Source organism: Ambystoma mexicanum, chromosome 12 (genome assembly GCF_040938575.1).
Source record: "Ambystoma mexicanum isolate Mex_15411 chromosome 12, UKY_AmexF1_1, whole genome shotgun sequence".
In the NCBI taxonomy this organism is placed as follows: Eukaryota; Metazoa; Chordata; class Amphibia; order Caudata; family Ambystomatidae; genus Ambystoma; species Ambystoma mexicanum.
In genome coordinates, this window is record NC_090936.1 from 979,970,349 (window position 1) to 979,994,747 (window position 24,399).

The following is a 24,399-nucleotide window of genomic DNA, read 5'->3' on the forward strand; positions in this document are numbered from 1 at the left end:
GTACCCCGCTCGCACAGGACCAATCGCGTGTGAAATTTCCCGTGAACCCCAGTAATAAACGTACCCCGCTCGCACAGGTCCAATCGCGTGTGAAACTTCCTGCGAACCCCAGTAATACACATAACCCGCTCGCACAGGGCCAATCGTGTGTGAGACTACCCGCGCAGCGGGGTACGTGTATTCGGAGTGGTGCGTGGGGAGTTTTACAAGCGTTTTCGAGGTTGTGAGCCTGTGCGCCATGTACGGGATTTGTGCGCTGTACATGGCGCACGGGGAGGGGTTGGGGCATAACTGGCGCTGCTGCAGGGTCGATGCGCCACTCTGCGCCACGGTTGGTTTTGGATGTTAAAATCCATGAAAACGCTGTGCGGGGAAATGGATTTTAGCGCACGCGGCTGGCGCAGAAAGTCACACACGCACATTGTGCGCCAGCCGCGTGCGCCACTTGTGCGCTGAATTCTATGAATTACCCCACTTATTTGACCGAACATCAGATACACAATGCACAAATGAATGAAGGCAAGATTAATTTTCGGGTAGTATTTTCAAATAGCACCACAGTTAGGCATTCCCCCTGCAACACTCCCTCAAACCCCTGTTAACCACGTTTTGTGTGGGTGGAGAGGAGTAGCAAGAAGTCAGGTATACTAGGCAAAAATCAGAATGAAAATCCGACCTACCACCCCTGAATGGGAGGCCAAAATCGGATTGAGTTCCCTTGAAAAATGAGCAAAATGGCACTGGAAATTACTGGTTGGTTATTTTACATGTGCGGGTGAATGGCTAAGACAAGAATTTGTGTGGCTGTACTGCCTAAGCAAGAAAACGTACAAGCTACGAGGCAATGTACTAAACACCATGCATAGAGGTTAGAAAATGGACTTTGGGAAGGAAAAACAGTGCAGCAAGAATCGCACATGGCAACATTGCAGCTTCTTAGTTTCACGGGTTGAAAATAGCAAAACAGCTTACAAAATGAGTTAAACAGACAGAATCAAAAATCGTTTTTTCTGATGAAGCACAAAGGCACATAACAGGTATGATACTAAGTGAAAGGGTGACTCTGGATGGGTGACAGTATGGGATTCTTAAACGGAAGGGAAAAATAGGATTTTTAAATGGGAGACACTTTCACAGGCAACTTGGTTTTGTTAGAAAAGGGATTTATTCTACTGCTTCTATATTCTAGTGGCTATGTATATAAAGAAAGACACAATACGCAAGGAGGTTACTTGCAAGTTTAACCTATCCATGCCGCATTCATATCTATGGGAAATTAATTAAATTATTCCAAATATTACTAAGGACTTACACAACGGACTGAAATGATTTGGAAAGAATTTTGCTAATACATGAAGACTAACAAGGATTTTTCTATGAACAGGATACACAGAGGATTCTAACAATTTAAGAAGTTAATAAAGTACTTATAGGATTTCTTATAGGGTTTCTTATAGGGATGGACAAATACAAGGTAACAGGGCAAAAGATGCAGCTTTTCGGTTAGGGTGATTTGGACAGCTAACCGGGTCTCTGGACATCGGGACAAGGATCTGGTCACTGCGCAGCGGCATCTCTCCTCTAGGGACACAGCGAGGCAACCAGGTTCTAGTGTCAGTGGACAGCGGGTGCATCAGCAGGGCAAGGACAGGTCTGGATTTTCCCAAAGGGGGCTGCAGCCTTTCCTCCTTTCTCCCTGAATTATTGGTATTTGTGTAGGTTTTAATTCTGGATACATGGTTCTGCCTGCATAGGAGGTTTTGGATCTGGATCATCTACCCCTGGCCTGGCACTGGAGTCTTGCAGGGTGAATATGGAATCCCTGGATCTCTGGATGTTGATTTGTGAATGAATGATTCTTGAATGTCTGTTTCTGGAAAGGCTGTCCCTTGAATGTCCTGCCTCTCCCTAAGCTTCCTCCTTTTATAAACCGGATGTCATCAGATGATTTTTACTATGTGGGCAGAGCTAAGCTAGACCTACCTCTAATATTGGGTAGGTCAGCATGTGGATGTCACTGCCTCCCTGTAAGCAGATTGGACCCAGGGAAGTGATATCAGTTTTAGTGTGGGTGTTTTTATGAGGTGCTTTGCTATACCACAGTTACTTTTGCCAAAATCAGTTATGAGACAAAACTCTTATATTTACAATTGTAATTCTCTTGGAAATCAAATAGGCAGACCCCATATTTTACAAGGAATATGCCGTTCCAACTCCCAAGTTTATAAGATGCTGTTTTGTCCTTCTGGCAATTTTCTCACAATTTCTATGGAAAATGTTTCCCCTAAAATTCTAAAAATTGATACAACTTAGCCTATTAATGTCAGGCATATTTTCATTAAACTTTCATAACTGTGTCATGCATGCTTTTTCCAGAAATTCCCCTTTAATGCTGTTTGCGGCTCCCACATGCTAGGATAACCCACATGGTCTTGTTTTAATGGTACATAATTTACATTAAAACTGTCATAATTTCACATTGCTGCTTCTGCAGGTCACTGAAATAAATGTTTTAATATGAAGTCTTTTAAATCAAATAGAGGGCATCTGTCACTGGAAGGCGGTCCTTAAAATTTCCACAGCCAGCCTGCCCTCTTTGTGTCAGTTCTGGGCAGCAGGGATACCATAGCACCCTTTCATTCTGGCAGATGCAGCTGAAGAGAGGTGTCACAAGGAATTCCCACTTGCCTGTGACATGGCCAGTTCCCTTTGAACTATTGCTCCTGGCTGGAGGAATGCCAATGCTTTCACAGTCGGAACGTTATATTCCCAACATACAAAACTCAGACTACGTTTACTAGTCTGTAAATGCAATACGAATGACGAGTTTGTGGTCAGCCAGTGAGTCAAGCAGGCTGTGGAGAAAGGACTTGACACAAGACACGGGTCATTAATACTCAGAACAACTAAGAGGGTCTTAGGATGGGTGATCAATACAGGATCCGACCACGTGAATATAAAACAGGATGAGAAGATATTCTGGTTGCCGAATTGCACACTAGGCAATCTTTCAAGCACCTAGAGCACCTGAGCGAGTACCTCGAGTACTGTTTGCTGGCTGGATCTTCTGCCTGCTTTTCTCTGCAGCTTGTTTGAATTTTGCCTCGAATTTTGGCTGGAGGACGTCCCTCGAAGCAACACTCTGCTTGCCTGACTTCCCATACAGGAAAGGAAAAAAGGACTACATTCCAGTGATCCCTCCCTAGTGCTGGCCTGGCCCCCCCGACTTCTTATCTACAACGGCATTTGCCAACCGCGCTGCGCACTTGAGCGAGTACCTCGAGTACTGTTTGCTGTTCGCTGTGCGAGGTGCGCGGGCGGGGGCCGGATATAAGCACCCAGTCATCAAACTCCATTTCCTTTTTTTACGCAAGTATTTTGAATCTTCTACTCATTAAAGCCAACCCTCGCGGTAGTTGTTACGCAACCAATTTTAGCCCATTGATCTCTGTCCTCTGGCTACCAGCTGCTCAATTATGGCTTATAGGCTAACGACAAATATGCCTCCTCAGACTCCAAGTTTATATGTTATGGCAACAACTCAGTTGCCTCAAGCCACTCAAGATGAGGTTGGGGCACAACCACAAGCCTTTTTTTCTGCCCACTCTTCTATTCCAACAGGTACTACGTTATCTACAAAACCAAAGTTTACTTTTGATAATAATATAGACAAATCTATTGTCTCTATCTCTTCAAGATCTCCCATTTAGGGAATACCAATCAACTTGAGCTCTCCAGCTTACAGGAAAAACCTATGTTACCAAACACCCCAAGCGTGAGAGCCAACCCGCGGCCTTTATCTGACATCACTATGTTAGCTTCCACACATAATTGTCCGCGTCTTTCCTCTTCTCGCATTGCTATTTCCCTGATTACTTTTCCCTCATTACTGCAAGGTCATACTGGCTTATCTATTCACGCCAGTCAAAGTGAATCTCCTATCCCATGGAGTACTAACTATTACCCCACAGTTGATCCATCGTGTAGTAAATCCACCAGGTCCGATCAATCCTCACCAAAGTTTAAACATTCTATGCTACATTCTTTTGCTTTACCTACACCAAGAACATCTAAAAAAGTTTTGTCCGAACTTTTCTTACAACACACAACCATGATACAACCAGCTTTGATAGCCATCAACACAACCATCATGAGTCTGTGCAAATTGTTCGAATCGTTAGACACAAAAGTGTCACACCAATCCAAGCAGTTTGATGACTTAATGAAGTGGTTGCTGGCTCACTATAATTCTTCACTCTCTAAAAATGCATTTTCACCCTCCAGAGCAAGGATGATAAATGATCCACTTGAGGGAGAGGTAGATTGGAAAGCGTTGATGACCACGGTTCCCCTCGCCAGTGTTACAGAGGCCCCTAGGTTGGAGGCATGTGCACTGCCTCTGATCACTGGCATCATTCGTCCAATTGAGCAGACATCCCACATCCAACCATCTGAGCTTCCACCTACAGTTCAACTATCTTCAAAACTGGTGTCTGAGATGCCACGGCCACCACCAGAGCCGTCCTGTGTACGTAAAAGTGAACAGGGACTAAGTCATCTAGATGCCCTAAAAGTAAGAAATCCAAAAGTTGCAACACAAAAAACTCTTGCATTAAAACAACAAAGAATATGATAAATCTTAAGCAAACCAAAAAGACATTGAACTCGTTCTTCAATGCCCTAGGTAAATCCACTGCTCTAAAAGACAAAGAAATCATTCCTTCTGAACAATCTTATGCTCCTTTACCTCTTTTGTTACCAGCAGCAGTGTCGGCTGGATTGCCCTTGGCTGGTCCCACATCAGCAGTGTCTCGACCAGTTTTTTCACCCCGTTCTTCCATACCATTTCCCTCACCCTCATCAGTTCTGACTGACTTGACAAGGGCTTTCCCTACATAAGCCGCGTCGTACCCAGTTTTTTCAAAACCACCTGGTGGGCACACTTTGATGCCCTCGAGAAGGGCTAAATAGGATATTGATACACAAGATGGTGCCCCTTTGTCTCCACTGTCGCAGCTAGTTTTATCTATAGATCGTAACATTGAGGCAGATAAACAACTAGCTGCTTTAAAAGCACAAAATACTGCAAACATGAAATTACTTTCGAAGCCCAACACTTTTGTTCCAATGGGCCCTTTACTGTCCAACACCACAGCTAACCTAGTAGCAGCCGGTTCCTATCCTGACAAACGTCCATCTCCCGTTGCTTTGGTCTCAGCTGAAATATCTAGTCTCCAGAGTCAGCCGTTCTTGTCGGATACTATTGATGCCCCTCCAATCAGGACTCAGCTCGAGAACTTCAGACATAAAATAGATGAATATCTGGCGATCAGCTTAACAAAAGCACAAAATGCTCTTGCTCCAGCTGCAGCAGTCTCTAATGACCAATTCTCTCAGAGATCAATTACCACATGGCAAGATGAGCAAGAAGCAGGCTTTCATACCCAAGTCTGTGCAAATAGTGCGACCCCTCACTTGCAATGGGCTCCAGAGAAAGCAAATTCTCAGGCAGTCTTACGTCATTTAAATCCTCGACGTGGGCAGTTTTTCACTCTCATTCTAAAATGTAGAGAGGGACAGTTCCCATGTTATGATTTGAATCGACAAAGTGTTTTAAACATTTTTAATGATATTGCTGATTTACGAAATCTGGCTTCTAATGACATAGAGCAAATTGAATTCATCTCAGAATTCACATGTTCAGTAGTCAGATTGTGGAACCCTTCTGGTCTAGTCCGCGATTCTATTTGGCAATGCAGAATGCAATTGTTTAACATGGGCTTTCTTATAGCAGAGGAGCCGGAGAAAGCGCCCCCAAAAATCCAACACCTCACTCGGAAATCTAACATCTATCACGGAGTCCAGATGCAGACCGGTGGGGCCCAAAGTGAAGCCTCTCATTAGCAGTAACCACTAACAGTATATGATAAAGACTCTATTCTGTTTTTATGTTGTAATACAAGGGGTTATTCCCATTTGCATTCCTCCATTGCCACCTTTGCCAACGTTCATCACCTAATAGCCTTACAAGAAACCTGGCTTATCACATGTCCGGTCTGGGATGGATATGAAATCTCCCTTCTGCCTGCAATTCCGAGTAGTGGTCGCCCCTTATCGGGCCTCTTAGTGGGCGTGCATAGAGCCAGTGGCTTTTCCATTACACCCTGGGCCTCGGTAGGAGCCCAGATTCAGTTAGTTCTAATCTTGGGACATTCCCAAGAACTGGCCCTGGTGAATGTCTACCGTAACATCTCCACCATGGCCGATGATGTATTTTATGATGGTCTGAATGCGATCTTAGAGCTAATATTTTCCAAACATTCTATCACCCACACCATTATTGCTGGAGATCTCAACCTGGACTGTCGAGATAAATCTGAAATCTCTCAGTCCGCACAGAAATGGATAAGCACTATGTCTGATCGCAATTTACACAGGCTAAATGGTTCTGTTATAGGTGACGCTCACTCAAATTATACGTGGCACCGCGGGACTAGTACGAGCACTATGGATTACATTTACATGAGTCCAAATCTGTTCCAAAATGTCCAACGTCTTTCTATCAGTGATCACCCTAATAGTGACCACTGCCTCCTAGTTGCACAGATTACATGGAATTTTGAGCTTGTCCCTAGTAGCCGAGGATCACACGCTGTGACAACAGTAAACACCACAAGAAATCGTCTCTGATGGAACGTTGGCAAGATTCAGTCTTTTTCACACATTTTAGAAGCCAATGAGGGACACTATAATGGTGCACAATATCCGGATCTTTTAAAACCTCTTATGCAAAACATTACCATTCTACGGCACAATCATGTTTGTCATCCGCATTCCTTGGACCCTGAAATTAAATGTATGAAAGCCGAATATAAAAAATTCAGGAAACAAATACTTGCCCTGAATGATCCATCATGCTGGCAACTCTTAAAAACTGCCAAAAGCCGTTATAAAATCTGGCTTAGGAGCAGAAAATCGTCACAGTTCCAGCGTGGTAGTATCTCAATGCAAGCTGCCATGTCGAATAAAAACTCGGCACAAATGTGGCAGTTACTAAACAATCAAAGGTTCAATCTACAGGCTGACACACAAATTAACGGCGTCTTGGAAGCTGATTGGATCATGCATTTTTCCACCCTATATGCTGACCCAGCTTTTGAAGATCTTAAGTATGTTCCCTCAATTGATTCTCTCTGGCAGTTACAGCTGTCTGAAACATCAATTCGTTCCATCATTATGCAAATTAGCTCATCAAGAGCGCAAGGACCTGATGGGCTTTCCAACCACATGTTTAAGGCACATCCGGACGAATGGGCACATATTCTTTACCTCATCTTTCAGGAAATCTTAGTTTTTCGTATGATTTCCAGCTCCTGGAAAACATCCATCATAATCCCGATTTTCAAGAAGGGTGATCGTAGCCTCCCAGCCAACTATCGGCCGATCGCCCTTCTTGATGCTCCGGGAAAAGTCTTTACTAAAATGATTCTTGCAGAATTTAATGATTCGACTTTGCATTCACATTTGCGTGATCCTCACCGAACAGGTTTTGTTGCAGGCATGGGGACATCAATTAATCTATTTGCATTAAATTCAATCAAATTGTAATGCCATCAACAAAAACAGCAAGTATTTTTTGCATTTATTGACCTCAATGCTGCATTCGACTCAGTAAGTCGGGTTCTCTTACTAACGAAACTGCAGAGAGATGAATGCCCTGCGACATTACTAGATGTGAAATATGCCTTACGTTCTAATACATCGATCAAGGTTCGCCTCACACTAGATGGCATTTTATCAAAACAGATTCACACATCACGAGGCCTTAAACAAGGTTGTCTCTTGGCTTCGGCCATTTTTTACTATTTCATTCAAGATGTTAGACATGATTTATCTGCTGTGATTTCAGACTCTCCAAAATTGAATGGTCATCCAATTCAAACCCTCTTATGTGCCGATGATTTGGTACTTATCTCCAAAACACAAGTGGGTTTACAACGATTGTTGAATGCATTTTTCATCTACACTCAAAATAACAAATTGAAAATAAATCTTTCAAAAACTCAAATTGTAGCCTATTCTCCCAAAAGGCGATGCCCGCTTTCCTATGTGTGGACCTTTAACCGAATCCCCATAATTAGGGTGCCTTATTACAACTATCTTGGCATTGTTTTTGAGAGTGTAATCCATCCGAACAGGACATCTAATGCGGCTTGAAACAAGGTTAACATCATTCATTTCACAAGCCAGTATTTTAATGCACAAATATGGCAAATTTTCAATATTGCCTGCATGGCATTTCTGGACTGCGAAAACTATTTCAGCTTTATTATACGGGCTGGAAACTTTTCATGAAATTCCTTTCTCACACTTGGCAAAAGGGGAGGCAAAATACTGGCGCCGAATATTACATCTTCCGCCTTTTTTAGAAAATGTTTGCTGTCAGCTCCACTCCAAGTTCTGCTAAAACATGTATCATCATATATTTTTTCATCAAAACAGGTGTTTATTAAATCTTGGTTGACGAGTGTCTATCACGTGCTAATTTTGTCAGAAGTTTCATTAGATTTATTATTGCATAATCCAGACAAAGCCAAATTGAAAATATATCATGCAGACTGGATTCTTACCCGAACCACATGTCTTGCATATAAAGATGCCGATGAATTTCGATTTCCACATAAAACAATGCGCACATTAGCAGCATATTTAACTCGCTGTCCATCACACAAATATCGGAATAATATATTAAGATTACGGTTTAACCTATGGGGCACCAGAGAGTTACAAGTTAAAAGGAGATTGCTGAGTGATTCGATGAAATTTTGCCGCTATTGCATTTCGATGGACACTCGTGAAACCTTGGTGCACCTTATCACGGAATGCACAGTCCTTCGTCCATTGCGAGAAATCCATTTCGCGAGACATTGTACCTATCTATGTCTCCTCAAAATATGACCTGGTCTCTAATATTGGGCTCTGGATATCCACCGCTACAGATTGCCACGGTAAATTTTCTATCAAGTTTAAACTTAGAGACTAAGTGATATTCATTATTCTTGAACTTTATTTAAACCCAAAGTTTTGGATCCACAATTTTTTGTGTTTTTCCTCTGTTTGTTCTTCTAGTGTCCTATTTTCATTATGATGTATTTTTACATGAGAGAATCCGAGAGAATACTTCTATCACCAGATCATACACGGTTGATAAGTGTTGTTTGTTTTAAATTTCATTCACTTTTTGTTTCTCTTCTTTATATGTATATGTATTTTATATGTCTATGTATTTTGTATCTGTATTTGAAAAGTTGATTTATTTCAACTAAAATAAATAATTTAAAGGAGAGTTCCGGGACTTTTTTTTTATTGTCCCTACGGGTCGGCCATGTGTTTGTAAGCATAAATCGGTAGATCGTAGGAAACTTTCCTATGGACCTTACCCGACTTTTCGCCCCTTATCGCACTCGAAATCAGCCTCCATTTTGTGATAATCCTATCATTCCGCCGCATCGACCTGGCTCACCTGCCTTTGCGGCACTAAATCAAATCCCCCGCCCCTGAGCCTGACATCAGCAGACGCGTACTGCCCATTTCAAGCACGTCTCGTGTCAACAATCGCTGCGCCTCAGCTATTGACGTGTTGCCATGGAAATGGCAGGACGCCTCTTTCCCCAATAAGTATAAACAGACCGTTTCACAACATACAGCAGCAGATTTTCGATTCCATTCCTCTCTCTGTGTTACTTTGAGTATTCTGTGACTCGTTTCAGTGCTCTGGTCAGCTACCTTCGCCGCTTGTAGCCCGTGTGAACAGATACCAGTACCACCGCTATAAATTATTTTACTATCTTTACCGCACAATGGCCACAATAATGCCGTATATGTACGAGCCCGAGTACACCGAGGAAGAACTACTGGAAAGGCAAGCACGCGAAAACGATGGGGATTCGGACGGCAGTTGGGAGGACCAGTCAACGGATGAAGAGCCTGGACCATGTCGCATGGACGGCGTCTCCACCTGGTGCACGTGCAATCGGTGCGAGCTAATGCCAACTGAGGAGGAGAACTGCTGCTGCCGTGAAAATTCCGGGTGCTTGGCCTACATTTCGGAAAGCGAGCAAAGTCAGCAGGAAGGCGAGCAAAGTCCGCAATGCATCACCGAGCTGCCAGAGTTCAGGGAAGCCTGCCTCTCACGGACAGTGTTGAGGATGATGATGGTGCTTATGCACGAACTTCGTGGCACTGTTCGTCCGCGTAATCCGAGTAACGAGTAAGTATACTCTGTTTGTGATGTCAGTGATGCCACCACTATTTCATGGTCGTCTCCCACATATAAAATTACATTTACATATCATTGGAACGCATGTAAATTGGTTCCATATAGTGCATTTTCTAGATATAATTTTTTTCTAAGGAAAATGACATGTGTTACCTGAATCGACATTGATAAGAAAGTTTGGTCAGTTTAATACAGTTTGCATCTTTTTTTTTCACAGGTGGTACAGGCTGGTGGCCTATCGTTGCTTCACTTGGTGGCTTCACGGGAGGCTCGGACACCGCGTTCGGAGAGTAATACCTGCCTGTGCGGTACTTGCCATTAGACAACATTTCCCCAGTGACAGTGGACAATACCGCGGATTTTCCCTCGATGTGCTGCAACCTCAACTTTACAATGTGTAATGTTTATTATTTATGTTTAATTAAAATCTAAAATAAAGCCCAACATATATTTTAACAATGGTTGTTTTGATTTTTTAAATGAATCTAGTGTATATTCTCCTGGGAGGGTGAGGTATTTATAAACTCACCCCCCTGCCTTCCATGTAGTAGATCCTGCAGCCATCCTCTTACATTCAGTTAGATGGCCTCTCCTTGGTGAGGCCCTGCGGCAAACGGGTCTTGTCTGCACGACCACCGCCCCGATCCACCCCCCGCCTTATCAAAGGCAGTTCGCACCGGGGTACTTGAGCTGCTGGCAAGTGGAGCTGTCAGGGAGCGATAAAGGCCAAGAGGTGCCAAAGACCATGTACACTTCAAAGTGGTCTATAGAGCATGGGTTTGTTGTTCCCATGTCTACCTCCAGACCCCGTGTCTCCTGCCAAGCATCCCCCTCACGCTGGACGGCCCCCTGCAATCCACATAAGTGTGTCTCCATTCACGAGTCTTCCTGTGTCTTGTCTGCACGACCACCGCCCCGATCCACCCCCCGCCCTATCAAAGGCAGTTCGCACCGGGGTACTTGCGCTGCTGGCAAGTGGAGCTGTCAGGGAGCGATAAAGGCCAAGAGGTGCCAAAGACCATGTACACTTCAAAGTGGTCTATAGAGCATGGGTTTGTTGTTCCCATGTCTACCTCCAGACCCCGTGTCTCCTGCCAAGCATCCCCCTCACGCTGGACGGCCCCCTGCAATCCACATAAGTGTGTCTCCATTCACGAGTCTTCCTGTGTCTTGTCTGCACGACCACCGCCCCGATCCACCCCCCGCCCTATCAAAGGCAGTTCGCACCGGGGTACTTGCGCTGCTGGCAAGTGGAGCTGTCAGGGAGCGATAAAGGCCAAGAGGTGCCAAAGACCATGTACACTTCAAAGTGGTCTATAGAGCATGGGTTTGTTGTTCCCATGTCTACCTCCAGACCCCGTGTCTCCTGCCAAGCATCCCCCTCACGCTGGACGGCCCCCTGCAATCCACATAATGCCACGACATATACACGTCATTCATTCACAAACACACCCCTGGTTCGAATTCTTTATAACCCACTTCATATTTCTAATGAGAACTTCTTTGCGCTTTGCTAGTCAACCCGTGAAGGTGCTGGTTATCTGCTCTTCGTCTCTGTGAACTTCCGTGACCACTTTGAGCAAACTCGTCAGTTTGCAACCTGTGAACTGCTCCCTGTTCTACGACAAGAAACTACTCTGATCCCTGCATCTAACTGTTTGTTCGTCAAGGTAAGTCCATGTACCATAATCATTTTGCGTCCAATTTTTTAATTTATATCTATTTGCTAGTAGTCATCAAATTGCATCCATGTTTTCTTTTCGTTCACGACAGTACATGCAAGGAACTAGTCACATGTTCTGAGTTTAGTCAAATTACTTTTTCTATTTTTTGAAAGTTATTGAAATACTTATCCGCATGTGAATAACGTGTATAGTTCCAAGAACCAAAACGGACCTTGCATTGAACCTTTTATGTGTCATTTACTGTTTTAACACATTGGTATTCATAGAGAATTGTTGATCTTTACTTTTCAGAACTTTCCATAATGCCTGCCTGTTCCATTGGCGGTTGCCCTTCGAAGACCCATAACAAATCTGAAGGTACTATAATGCATGTTTTCCCTAAGACAATAGATCAGATAAGAGAATGGGTCCGATATTGCGGATATCCAGCCTCTGAGCTAGAAAGTAGAGTCCTAGAAGTCTTTGCGGACAAGAGGGGTGATCGATACCGCATCTGCAGCAGGCACTTTAGCCCAGACATGTACTCCACATCATTGCTAATAAAGAAGAAAACACCGCGAGCGAGGCGAAAATTGCTCTCAACCGCTATTCCCACTCTATTCGTCCACATCCCTCCACTGGTGAGTCAAGTTTACGTATTTATCTCTCGGCCTTGCGGTAGTGTGTAGCATTAGCTAACAATAATTTCCCCATTTATGTATCCACTCAATATGAAGGCGGAAGATTCTCCATCCGTGTCGTTATTGCAGTCATCAGCCACTTCAAGCGCCTATCGGGTAATCTTACTTAGCTATTCTGACACTGACTTGTTTTAGGCATGTAAATCAATAGTTTTAATTGATCGTGTAATTATTTTACCTAATGGTACACCCTTGTACTCGTCCTCTAGTCTTTGTTTTCAGTTATAATTATTGTTATCCAAAATAATGCAAGTACTGTCTTTCAGGGAGATGCTGAGGAGTCCAACGCATTGACGACAACCGTAGATGTCACTCAGATGCTCGAGGTACGTTTCCGGACAGTTCCATCGATGGAGATCATCAGATCTTGCATTCTTGTAGCGTGATTGTTACACACAATGTTTCTTTCGTTTTTAGCCATTGATATGTCCTTCTGTCGTCGCCCTCCTATTTGTCTTCTTTTTTCAATATTGTGTTCATTACTAATGAAAGTCCTATGTTTCAGGGAGTCGATGGAGCATTAGTCCAAGTAGAAGGGGGAGCATGCAGTTACGGGTCGGCGCAACAGCTTGCAGAAGTGTGCACCGCAGTTACATCGTCCCTTGATGTTCTTATGCATTTCGAGGTATGGATACTGACAGTTCGATCAAGCGAAATCATATGACGTGATTACATCCGCTATACTTCCTTCTTTATTAACGCAAGTACTATGTTTCAGGGAGATGACGGAGCTTCTTCTACAAGAACATCACCCCTAGTAGTTGATGCAGATCTCTGGGTGGTGACACTTCCAACGATCGAGCAAATCGAATCATATTTACATATCCATTATTTATTTTAGACAACTGATCATTTGTGCAGGTCTATTTAGATGAGCCGTTGACGCCTGCTCAAAGTTTATGTTCTTTTTAACAAAATAGAAAAGCATACTAATGCAATTACTGTGTTTCAGGGAGTTGCTGAAGCGTCATCTTCAATAATATCATCAATGGAAGTCTATGCGGAGCCCGAGGTATGGATCTTGACAGTTCAATCTAACTAGATCAACAATGCGTGAACTATTGTCGTTTGAATGTTCTACACAATGCGTTCATTCGTGTTTTGCTATTGAGATGTACGTATGGGTATTGGTCCCCAAGTACATTTTGTGTTTTCAATATTATTATACATACTAATGAAAGTTCTATGTTTCAGGGAGTCGATGGAGCCTCAGTGAGTGATGGATGTGCTTATCATGAAAATATAGTCGTTGCAGCGCGAGAGGAAGTGGAGACATGCACACACGAGTCGGAGCAACAGCGTCCAGATGTTGAAGTTCGAGGCAAGAAAGTTTCAAAGAAAAGAAAGCAAAAGAAGGTTAGTGTCCTGTTCACTATATTATGTTGTCTTTCACTGTCAATAGTTCAATACTGTAAGTTGTGTTTAAACTGAACATCCCTTTTCTAATCTGTCCTCTAGTTGCGAGTGGGTGTAAGAACTAGATCTACACAGACAGTGAAGCGAACGAGAGATGTTGCTTGTCAAACCTTTTGGCAGGGACTTGAGACTGGAGATGCATCGTGCCAATGGGAAGAATATGAAGTGATTGACAACGGAGCTATACCACCACCAGCCATTGATAGTGAATGTCCTCCTGGTAGTTTGGATGCAGTCGGAGATCAATTCACAGAATCCACACCCGCAAAAAATAAGAGCGCGCGAAAGTTGAAGACATTGTTTTTTTCTCCCATCTCCGGACAAGGAACAGATGTTGCAATGGAAGAGAATGACGTGGACGACAATGAAACACCATCAATATCACTCAGCATAGCGGAAGACGATATCAGAGATTGTACCTTTCATGCGAGTGACATGTCCTCAACGTTACAGGCCGAACCAGCTGGGATGCAGAGTGACAGTATAACGAAAGAGGCCAAATTCATTGTATTCGATAGCTGTTTGATGGATATTATTATGATGATGAAATGTGGGCATTCGGTTGGTGGGGAAGTATGTGGGGAGCCATTGATTAATGTGACTCGTGCAATTCGAGGCACTAACCTTAAAATACATGCCACCTGTACACAATATCATCCGTTCGCATGGTCTGCACAACCCATGCTGGGGCAACTGCCAGCAGGCAATCTACTTTGTGCAGCGGCCGCACTTTTTAGTGGTTCAAGTTTTAAAAAGTTACAGTATTTCTTTCAGTTTGTGGGAATCCATTTCATTGCGAAAAGTCAGTTCTACAAATACCAAACCGATTATCTATTTCCAGCCATCAGCGAAGCTTGGAGAATGGAAAAAATGTCAATGGAAAGTACATTCGCGGGCAAACGCTTCAGGCTAGCCGGTGATGGACAGTGCGACAGCCCAGGATTTTCAGCCAAGTACTGCACCTACCACTTTCAGGACATGGAAAGTAAGAAAATTGTGAGTTCGGTGGTCGTGCAGGTGTCACAAAGTACATCCTCAGTGGCCATGGAGAAAGTTGGCTTTGTAGCATCATTGCAAGAACTACAATCGCGGGGAATGGTGATCGACCTGATAGCCACGGACAGACACGTTTCAATTGCCAAGACAATGAGAGAACAGTACAAAAATATAAATCACCAATTTGACGTTTGGCATCTTGCAAAATCAATCAATAAAAAATTGTCTGCTGCAGGTAAAAAAAAAGAATTGCAAGGTATTTCACAGTGGTCCAAGTCAATCAGCAACCATCTTTGGTGGAGCTCAAAAACATGTGAAGGGTCGTTGGAAATTCTACTGGAAAAATGGCGGTCAGTAATGTTGCACTGTAGCAACGTACATCGATGGTCGACAAATGAGCATTTCCACAAATGTGAACATGGCCATTTGTCCACAGAGGAGGCACGGAAGAAGAAGTGGTTGATTCCTTCATCACCCACTCACAAAGCCATTGAAAAGATTGTATTTGATAAAACTATAACAAAAGCTTTGAGGGGACTCACGGAATTCTGCCACACAGGAGATTTGGAGGTGTTCCACAATATGTGCCTCAAGTACAGGCCCAAAAGATTGCATTTTGGCATGGAAGGCATGATAAATCGGACTCTTTTAGCGGTCTTGGCACATAACCATAATGTTGGCCGTCAACAAAGTAGGACGACCGGAACTTTAGGGACGCTTCGCTACAATAAGGCCTTCACTAAAAGAAGTAAACAATGGGTGATCAAACCAGTGTTTGAGGATATGCAATATGAGTTTATTGAGAGACTTATCGTAGATGTCCTCGATAGGCACATACATGGAGTGGTGAACGAACCTATGCAGGGGACAACTGCATTGCCACCCAACATTGCCTCTGTTCCATGTCCACCTAAAGCAGAGCTCATTGAGAAATACACATCACGGTTTAAATGATTGTAATTTGATTGTCTGTTCTCTCGAGTCTCCTCATGTTGCAGGCCCATTGCAATTAAACCAAACAGTAATATAAATCATTTTTACAAAAATTATAGAATGTTTCCGTATTGCAAAAACATGGCCGACCCATAGGGACAATAAAAAAAAAGGCACGCAGACAAGATGTCCCTAAAACTAACTGCAGCTAACTAGAAATGTGTGCTCGCTCAAAGTGAAGGTCAGCTGCTTTGATGTTTTGCTCGGGTGGCGGAACGGCCCACGACCCAATATAAGGTTCTATTGTGATTTGACCTTGACAGGCCGGGACCATCCTGAAAGACTAAGAAAAGATAATGAATAAAAATTCAGAAACGAAACGATGAGCCACGTTAATTAGAAGAAGTAACGTCGGCAAAGAAGGAGTGGTGTTTCGGGTCTGCCCTACACAGAGACACAATGGAAAATGCAAATATAATGTAAGTAACTTTTGATGAGTTTATACCGCAATTTCATTACTATACAGTGGCTTTAAAGACGGGTTCAGTTGTACTTGTTCGTTCTATGTGGCATATTGTTTTCTACCGCGCACTATCTTGAGGAGAAACATCTGCTTTTACTGAAGCACCTCAAAACCTTCCTCTTTGCTTCTGCTTTCTCTCTCCCTCTCCCCTGCTACAACTGGTCCACTGTCTGCGACCTCGGTCCTGGGCCCTTCCACTCTCCACCTGCACTGCCTCCCTGTCAACCCCTGCACTGGGGGACTGTCTCAGTATCCTACAGCCCCCCCTTCCCAGCACTTGTTCTGCACTTACCTTGCACTTGCCACCAGCTGGCCCTATTTATTTATTATTTTATGCTACTTACCTTGTACTCCACTCCCCCCCCCACCATGCCTCGCCACGCCTTTAAACACTTGTGTACACCCAGTAGCGCTGTCCTCGCTATGAAATGAATAATTTTAATAAGGATCTGATGGTGAGACTAATTTCATTTTTTATGTTTTTAGGTACATCATTCACTACTGTCTGTGTCACGAGTACCAGACACCTGCGGACGGGTTCTACAGCCGCCAGTTGCTTCTCCGCGTGAACAACGTTACCACCCTGACCATTTTATGGGACGATCGCCAAGTACAAGTATGCCCTTACGCGGTACTAACGGTTAGATGCAACATACCTACCGTTGTGGTGGCCTAGTGCCTGGTTGTTGGAACAGCCATGCGATTATCAGTGCGACCGAAGAGCTTATTTTTATCGTAAACCAACACCCTGTGTACTGCACACGAACATCGCTTCCCTCAAGACGAACTAATTTGGATCGAGAGCAAAGAAAAATGCAAATCGCTGAATATTCTCTAAACATTTGATGTCCAATAAACGTACTTTGCCAAATGTACAATCTTGCCGTTTGCTTTTAAACCACGGTTTCACATTCCGAATTGTGGCGCTGTATTGTGAGATGCTCTAAGACCCTGTGTACAGCAAAGGACCATCGCGTTCCTGAATACGAACTTTTTGGAACGTGAGCAAATAAAAATGTAAATCGCTGAATATTCTCTAAACATTTGATGTCAAATAAATGTACTTTACCACATTTACAATCTTGCGGTTTGATTTCAAAGTACAGTTTCATATTCCGAATTGTGGCGCGCTGTATTGTGAGCTGATCTGTGTTGATTTCCGGGGTCTGTGTGGAGTCGCGTAGAAGACGCCTGGGCGCGTTTGCCTACGCAGCTCAGTCACGTCACGGATAGAGGCGGGGAATATGAATGTTTTGATAAAGTCTGTTTCAGGGGCGGGGGATTTGATTTAGTGCCGCAAAGGCAGGTGAGCCAGGTCGATGCGGCGGAATGATAGGATTATCACAAAATGGAGGCTGATTTCGAGTGCGATAATGGGCGAAAAGTCGGGTAAGGTCCATAGGAAAGTTTCCTACGATCTACCGATTTATGCTTACAAACACATGGCCGACCCGTAGGGACAATAAAAAAAAAGTCCCGGAACTCTCCTTTAAAAAAAAGAAAAAAAAAAGAAATGCCAGTCAGTCTGACGAGACCGCACATTCTCACATGTTGGCCCTTTCATAGTTTGTGGGGGAGATTCCTGTCCCAGGAAGCTTTGGGCCCTTTGAATTTCCTGCCCAGACCCCTTTGTTCTGCTGTTTTTAAACACACATTTTTTTCCTTCCTTACTTTCTTTCACAGAAACCAAGTCTTTAGTACATAGGTATAATATACACTTAAACCACCCCATTTCCATCCATAACATACTGTTTCTGTGCGAGTATTTATTTATTTATTTATTTAATTATTTGTATTGCGCCGTTAACTCGCGAGTTTCGGGGCGCAGAAACGTGAACACAAAAACAACAGAAATGGACGTGACAGTTCCTGGAATCAAGGATTTAGTGGGTCATGAAAGTCGAGGTCAGTTGAAAAGATATGTTTTCACTAATTTACGAAAACGTAAGTAGTTAGGTTCTTTCCTTATGTGGGGTGGCAGATTATTCCAGGTGCCTGCTGTAATGACTGGGAAAGATTTTCCCAGTCCAGATCTAAGTTTGTGTGGCATCACTGCGATCCTATTTTGATCCGAGGATCTCAAGGCGCGGCTTGGAACATAAGGACGTACTTTCGATTTTAGATAGCCTGGTGCCTTCCCGTGGATGCATCTGTGGGCTATTGTGAGAGCCTTGAAGTGGGTTCTGCTCTCCACTTTGAGCCAGTGTAATTCCTTCCTACATGCACTGATGTGGTCTGATTTAGATTTGCATTTGATCATCCTAACTGCGTTATTTTGGATAATCTGGAACTCTTGGATGTTTTTTTTGTTGGCTCCTAGCATAAGTGCGTTCCCATAATCCAAAAGGGAGAGGATGGTTGCTCTGGCTACTGTGGCACAGTTGTTCTCCGTGAGATACGGTCTAATAGTTCTGAGGAGTCTCAAGTAGTAATTGCAGGTTTTTTTTATGTATTGAGTCTGGGCCTCTGCTCCTAAAGACGCTTCCATCATCATACCCAAAGTTTTTACTTTCTCAAGTACTTTGATGTTAGCATCCTTGATCTTGAAATTTGCGTAGTCGTGGGGCAGTGAGTTTCTGGCTTGGGTAGATCCGAAGATCATCAGCTCAGTTTTGCTGGCGTTCAAACACATCCAGTTGGAATCCATCCATTGTTCTATGATGTTATAAATACTGCTTAGATTGTTGTTGTCAGTTTTATGGTCCACGCTGAGTTCCAATACCAGTTGCGTATCGTCCGCATAGTTGGTAAAGAATATATCAGCATGGTCTAAGATGTAGCATAAGTATCTAATGTAGAGGTTGAACAGCAATGGGGACATGCTGGATCCCTGGGGAACCCCGCAGAGGATCTTCCTTTCCATTGAGAATTTGTCTCCCCAATGGACTCGGGATGTTCTGCCTTTTAAAAAGGACATTATCCACGTTTTTGCCTCCTGTGAGCAGTTTGCTGTTTTGCCTAAGGCAGTTTCGAGCAGATTATGATCGAAGAGATCAAAGGCAGCACTGAGGTCTAACAGGATGAGAAGTCCCGTTTTCCCATTGTCTAGGATGCTAAGCATCTTTGTCTGTAAGTCGAGCATGGCTGATTCTGTGCTATGAGATGGTCTGAACCCTGATTGATGTGGGTGTAGCACATTAGAGGCCTCAATGTGTGCCTGTAGTTGTGCCGTGGCTACTTTGTCCATAATCTTTAGCAGGAAGTTACAGTTGGTTATTGGCCTAAGGTTGCATGGGTCTCTTGGATCCAGGCCCGGTTTTTTTATTAGTGGGGTAACTGTGACTTTTTTTCTTATAGCCTGGGGGACTAGTTGGTCCCTAAAGGAAGTGTTGATGATCTTAGCAAGTGTAGGGGCGAAGATGTCTGGGTTTTCTAAGATTATTTTGGCGGGTAGGATGTTCTCCGCGCACGAGGTAGGTTTCATGGAGACGAGTGTTCTTTTCATCTCTTCTGTGGTGATAGGTGAAAAATGAAAGGGTTCTATGTTTTCAAGTGGTTCTTCCACTGGCATTTTAATTGATCATGGTGGATTTGTTTAGTTGTGATTTTGTGATTTTATCTCTAGCCTTTTCTAATTTCTCAAAGAAAGCTTTTTGGGTATTGTCGCATTCCTGTTGGGATGGTAGAAAAGGTGGCGATATAACTGAGGGTTTGTCTAGGGATTTCAAGATGTTAAAAAGTTTGCTTGAGGCATTTTCTGCTGCCATAATTTGTTTGTTGAAATACTGTTTCTTAGCCTCTGTTATTTCTTTCTTGTATTTTGTTTCTATATTTTTCCATTTTTCCCTGTTTTCAGGTGTTGTTTTTTTTTCCAGTTGTTTTCCATTTTTCTTTTGTCCCCTTTAAGCTCGAGTAGTTTTTTAGAAAACCATTCTTGCCTTGTATTTTTGGTTCTAAATGTTTTGGTCTGCAAGGGTGCGTTTTTCTCTACTAGATTATTGAGATGGTCTAAGAGGGTAGACATCATAATTTCGCATGAGTCCTCTTCTTTAGAGATGGCGATGTAATCTTTTATGCATGATTCAAGTTGTTCTTTCTTGATGTTTTTAAAGTTCCTTTGCATAGCTTTTTTGGGGGTATTGGGATTTTTTTTCTTTGAGTGAGGGAAGTGAGACTTGAAATGAGACACTGTAATACAAGGTTTGGTTTGGTAGTTGTGTGTTTCAAGGTGATTGGTAATTATCCAATCTAGTTGGTGTCCGTTTTTCATGGTTGGTTCTTTATTTGTGATGGTATAGTCTATGTTTAATAACGAGTTTTCGAGATCGGTGACCTCTTTGTCAGTTTGATTGCCGTACCCTCTATTAAAATCTCCGACTGCTAATGTGGCACAGTTTGGACCTTTCAAAAGATTGAGGAGGTGTGTAAAGGTGTCATTAAATTCCGGAGTGGGAGATGGTGGTCGATAGACTACTAGTAGGTTAAGGCAATTTTTTTCAGTGGGCGAGTGCTTGAGATGATCATTTCGCATTCACCACATGATGATTTGCCTTGGAAGAGTGCAATGGAGCTTCTGGCAATAACTGCGACTCCTCCTCCTTTTCCGGTTTCCCTGTTGGTGTAGTAAATTACATACCCATCAGGGACAGCGATGTCACAGGTGGGGCCTATGGGATCTACGAGCCATGTTTCAGTGATGCAGAAAATATCAATATTCTCCTCAATGATCCTATCATGGATACATTGAGCGTGTTTATTGAGGGATCTAGTATTAAGTAGACAGATTTTTAAATCAGTACTACTTTTTATTGTGGAGGGTGTAACTGACAGCTGAGTAGTTAAAGATTTATTTTCTTTGTGTCGTCTTTTAATAGCTAGTTCCTCTTTGTTGCTGTTTGGGCTTCTGTCCAGGATAAGCCGGGTGGCAATCGTGGCTTTGTTTAGGCGGATAAGTTTTTGTTGCTCAAGGAGCAGGGTGTTCAAGGGCAAAAGGCCCATTTTAGTCTAATTGGAAGAGAATAAGGTATATGTCGCTAGATTTTCAGGCAGCGTTTTCTGCACCGGACGCCGTGGACGGCGAGGACCGGCGCAAGACCGGCTTGACCCTGAAGCGCCGGCGCTGAAGCACCTGACGATCCCCTAAGAGGGGCGCTGGTGCTTCTGGGGATTGTAGTCCCTTTTGCCTGCTAGCCAATAGAAATGGCTGTTACAGGGGTCAATAACGGAGTCCCTAACAAAAGTGTACGTCTTTTTGCACCGCAAGCAGTGGCCGTTGCAAGTGTGTACACAGGGACTCAGCAAGCAGTAACAAGTGTTCCTACCGTGCCTAAGGACACACTAGTAAGTGCTTTCAAAAGCATGCAAGTATCTGGGATCATTTCACATTTTCAGCTTTAAAAAGTATTATTTGACTGCCTTTGAAAAACGAATTTGCACATGCTTATTTTACATGGGGATTTCACACAATGCGGTTTCTTTAACACACATTTCAGAAAAGCCTTGACAGGTCAGATCAGTTTCAGGGCATGGAAAGTTTCTGCTGGAAATATTGTTCTTTGTAATTGACGCCATGGAGAAAAAGCTATCTTTTTGAAGTCTTCTGCATGGGTTACTTTGTTGCAAGAGTGAACGCGGGTCTATGGCCCGAAATGTATTTCTCGGCTCTTCACAGATTTTGCTTGACACAACATGCCATTCAGTGAGGAATGCCCCCATTTGCTGGTGCACAACCTGAATATGGATGAACATGGCTGTGTTTTACTAAAACCCAAGCTGGATGATGTATAAAAATGAAGATAGCACCAGTGCAAAGTTGTTTTACACAGAACATTTTCTTTGGCAGTTTGAAGTTTATGCAAATCCCAGCACTGCAACACTGAGGCAGGCTGCCTTTGAATTCCTCTTTTTGGATTCCCATGAAGAAAATAAGTGCAGCCATTCTTGGGGTGTCTGTACTCCATCTCGCCCCAAATGTGCACAGCAGACACAGCGCAGCCATGGTTTCTGTAACTGCTAAATGCAGTTTTGTGAGGCTGGGATTTCTGTTGGGCTGATAAATGCACCCCACAAGAGACAGTCTCTTGTTGCTTTTTACACCACTTGTTTTCTATTCGGTAACGCTGGTCGCTTGTGCCGTCATTTATTGTGGCTGTAATTCAAAAAGTCCTGCCTCAGATAATAGAAACAGACCCTTTCTGTTAAATATTAGGAGTCTTTTCTATTGAGGCCCTGTGGATGTGGAGTGGTCCAGGGACAGCAAAGGCAACTAGCGTGTCTGCGCTCTCTCTCAGAGCCCGAATCGAAAGCGGGTATCTGTTGCTACATGAGAGAGGATGGCTGTGTGCAAACTATGGGGCGGCACCTCGGCCTCATCTAGTCATGCTTTAATGTGACTGGACACTGCAGGATCATTGGCGACAACCTAATACTACAGTTGCCCTGTTGTGTTTGGTATCAAATTCATTAGTGCTCATTGTCATCTGAAGTTGGATAGCTAAAGTCCACACATGCACACTTGTCAAATATTGATGCATGTTCTAGAAGTTACTTCAGTATTAATAAATGTAGAGGGCAATTGTGTGTATTTATTTATTTATTGTATTTATTGTTTGCCCATTGGGCGCTTATGCAGGAAGTAACTACTGTTTCAAAGCGCCCACAGGGCAACATAGAGGGGACAAGCGGATGTGAGGCAATTAAACAATTAATTAATTAAACAATTAAACAATGAATACTATTTAAATACATAAAGAAATAATAAATACAGTAGGAGGAGCGTGAACCTACTATGCCTTGTGAGTGTTCAGAACGTGCAAACAATGAATACAATTTAAAAACATAAAGAAATAATAAATACAGTGGGTGGAGGATGAACCTACTATGTCTTGTGAGTGTTCAGAACGTGCAAGTGCAGAAGGGTGGGGGAATGGGGTAGGTGCAGTGGTGCTCATGGGTGAGCAACAGGTGAAGTGCAATGAAGGGTCATTGCAAGCCTCCAGGGAAGAGGGTAAGCCGAGGCAAGTGCTGAGGATAGATAGATGCTGGGAACGATTTGGTGTGGTAGGACAGGGCCCGAGGATGCATAAAGGCCCTGCACACCAAACAGGCAACTCTGAGATTAGCAGAGGAGAGTGGAGGGGAAGGAGGAGGTAAAGTGGAAAGTCCTGCTCAAGACAAAGAGAGAGGGGGGGCCTGTTCCAAAGAAGGGAGCCAACTGAGGAAAGCGATCGACCTCCTGCCCTCTGTTTACCGAAATGCTTTACACACAAATAGTTGGTGCCAGAGGAGTGCAGGGGTCTAGAGGGGGAATATTTAGTAAGAGAGAGTTGCAGAGGGTGTGTTCCACGGCCCCAGACAGGCCTGTGGATCATACAGAGGGATTTGAAATTAATCCATGAAGCAACCAGGAGCCAGTGAAGACTTTTTGGGGCAGGAGAGATGCAGTACCTGGGCTTGAGGCCAATGATAAGTCTTGCTGCCCTATTCTGGATTAGCTGGAGAGGTTGCAGAGTAGAAGAAGGCAAATTCAGGAGGTGGCTATTACAATAGTCAAGCCTATAGAGAACCAGGGCTCGGGTAAAATTGAGCTTGTGGGGGAAGGTGAGAAAAGGTACAATTCCTTTGAAAAGGAAGAGCTGAAAGTGGGACTTTTTGGCAATGTCCTGAGTGCGAGGGAGGAAGGAGAAAGAGAAGTGGAAGATGACTCCAAGATTTCTGGCTTACAGAAGAGTGGGCAGGGGGAGAGCCCATGGAACAAGGCCACAGTGAAGGGAAGAAATTGCGGGTAGTGGTCCCAATTGGAAGGATCTTCATTTTGCTGGCATCGAGGCAGAGATCATTGGAAGTGCACCAGGCCTGGATGGCAGAAAGTAAGTCAGGGAAGGTGCAAGTGGGTTTTGAAGAAGAGTTGTGTGTCGTCAGCATAACACAGGAAGTTGGGGGAGAAGG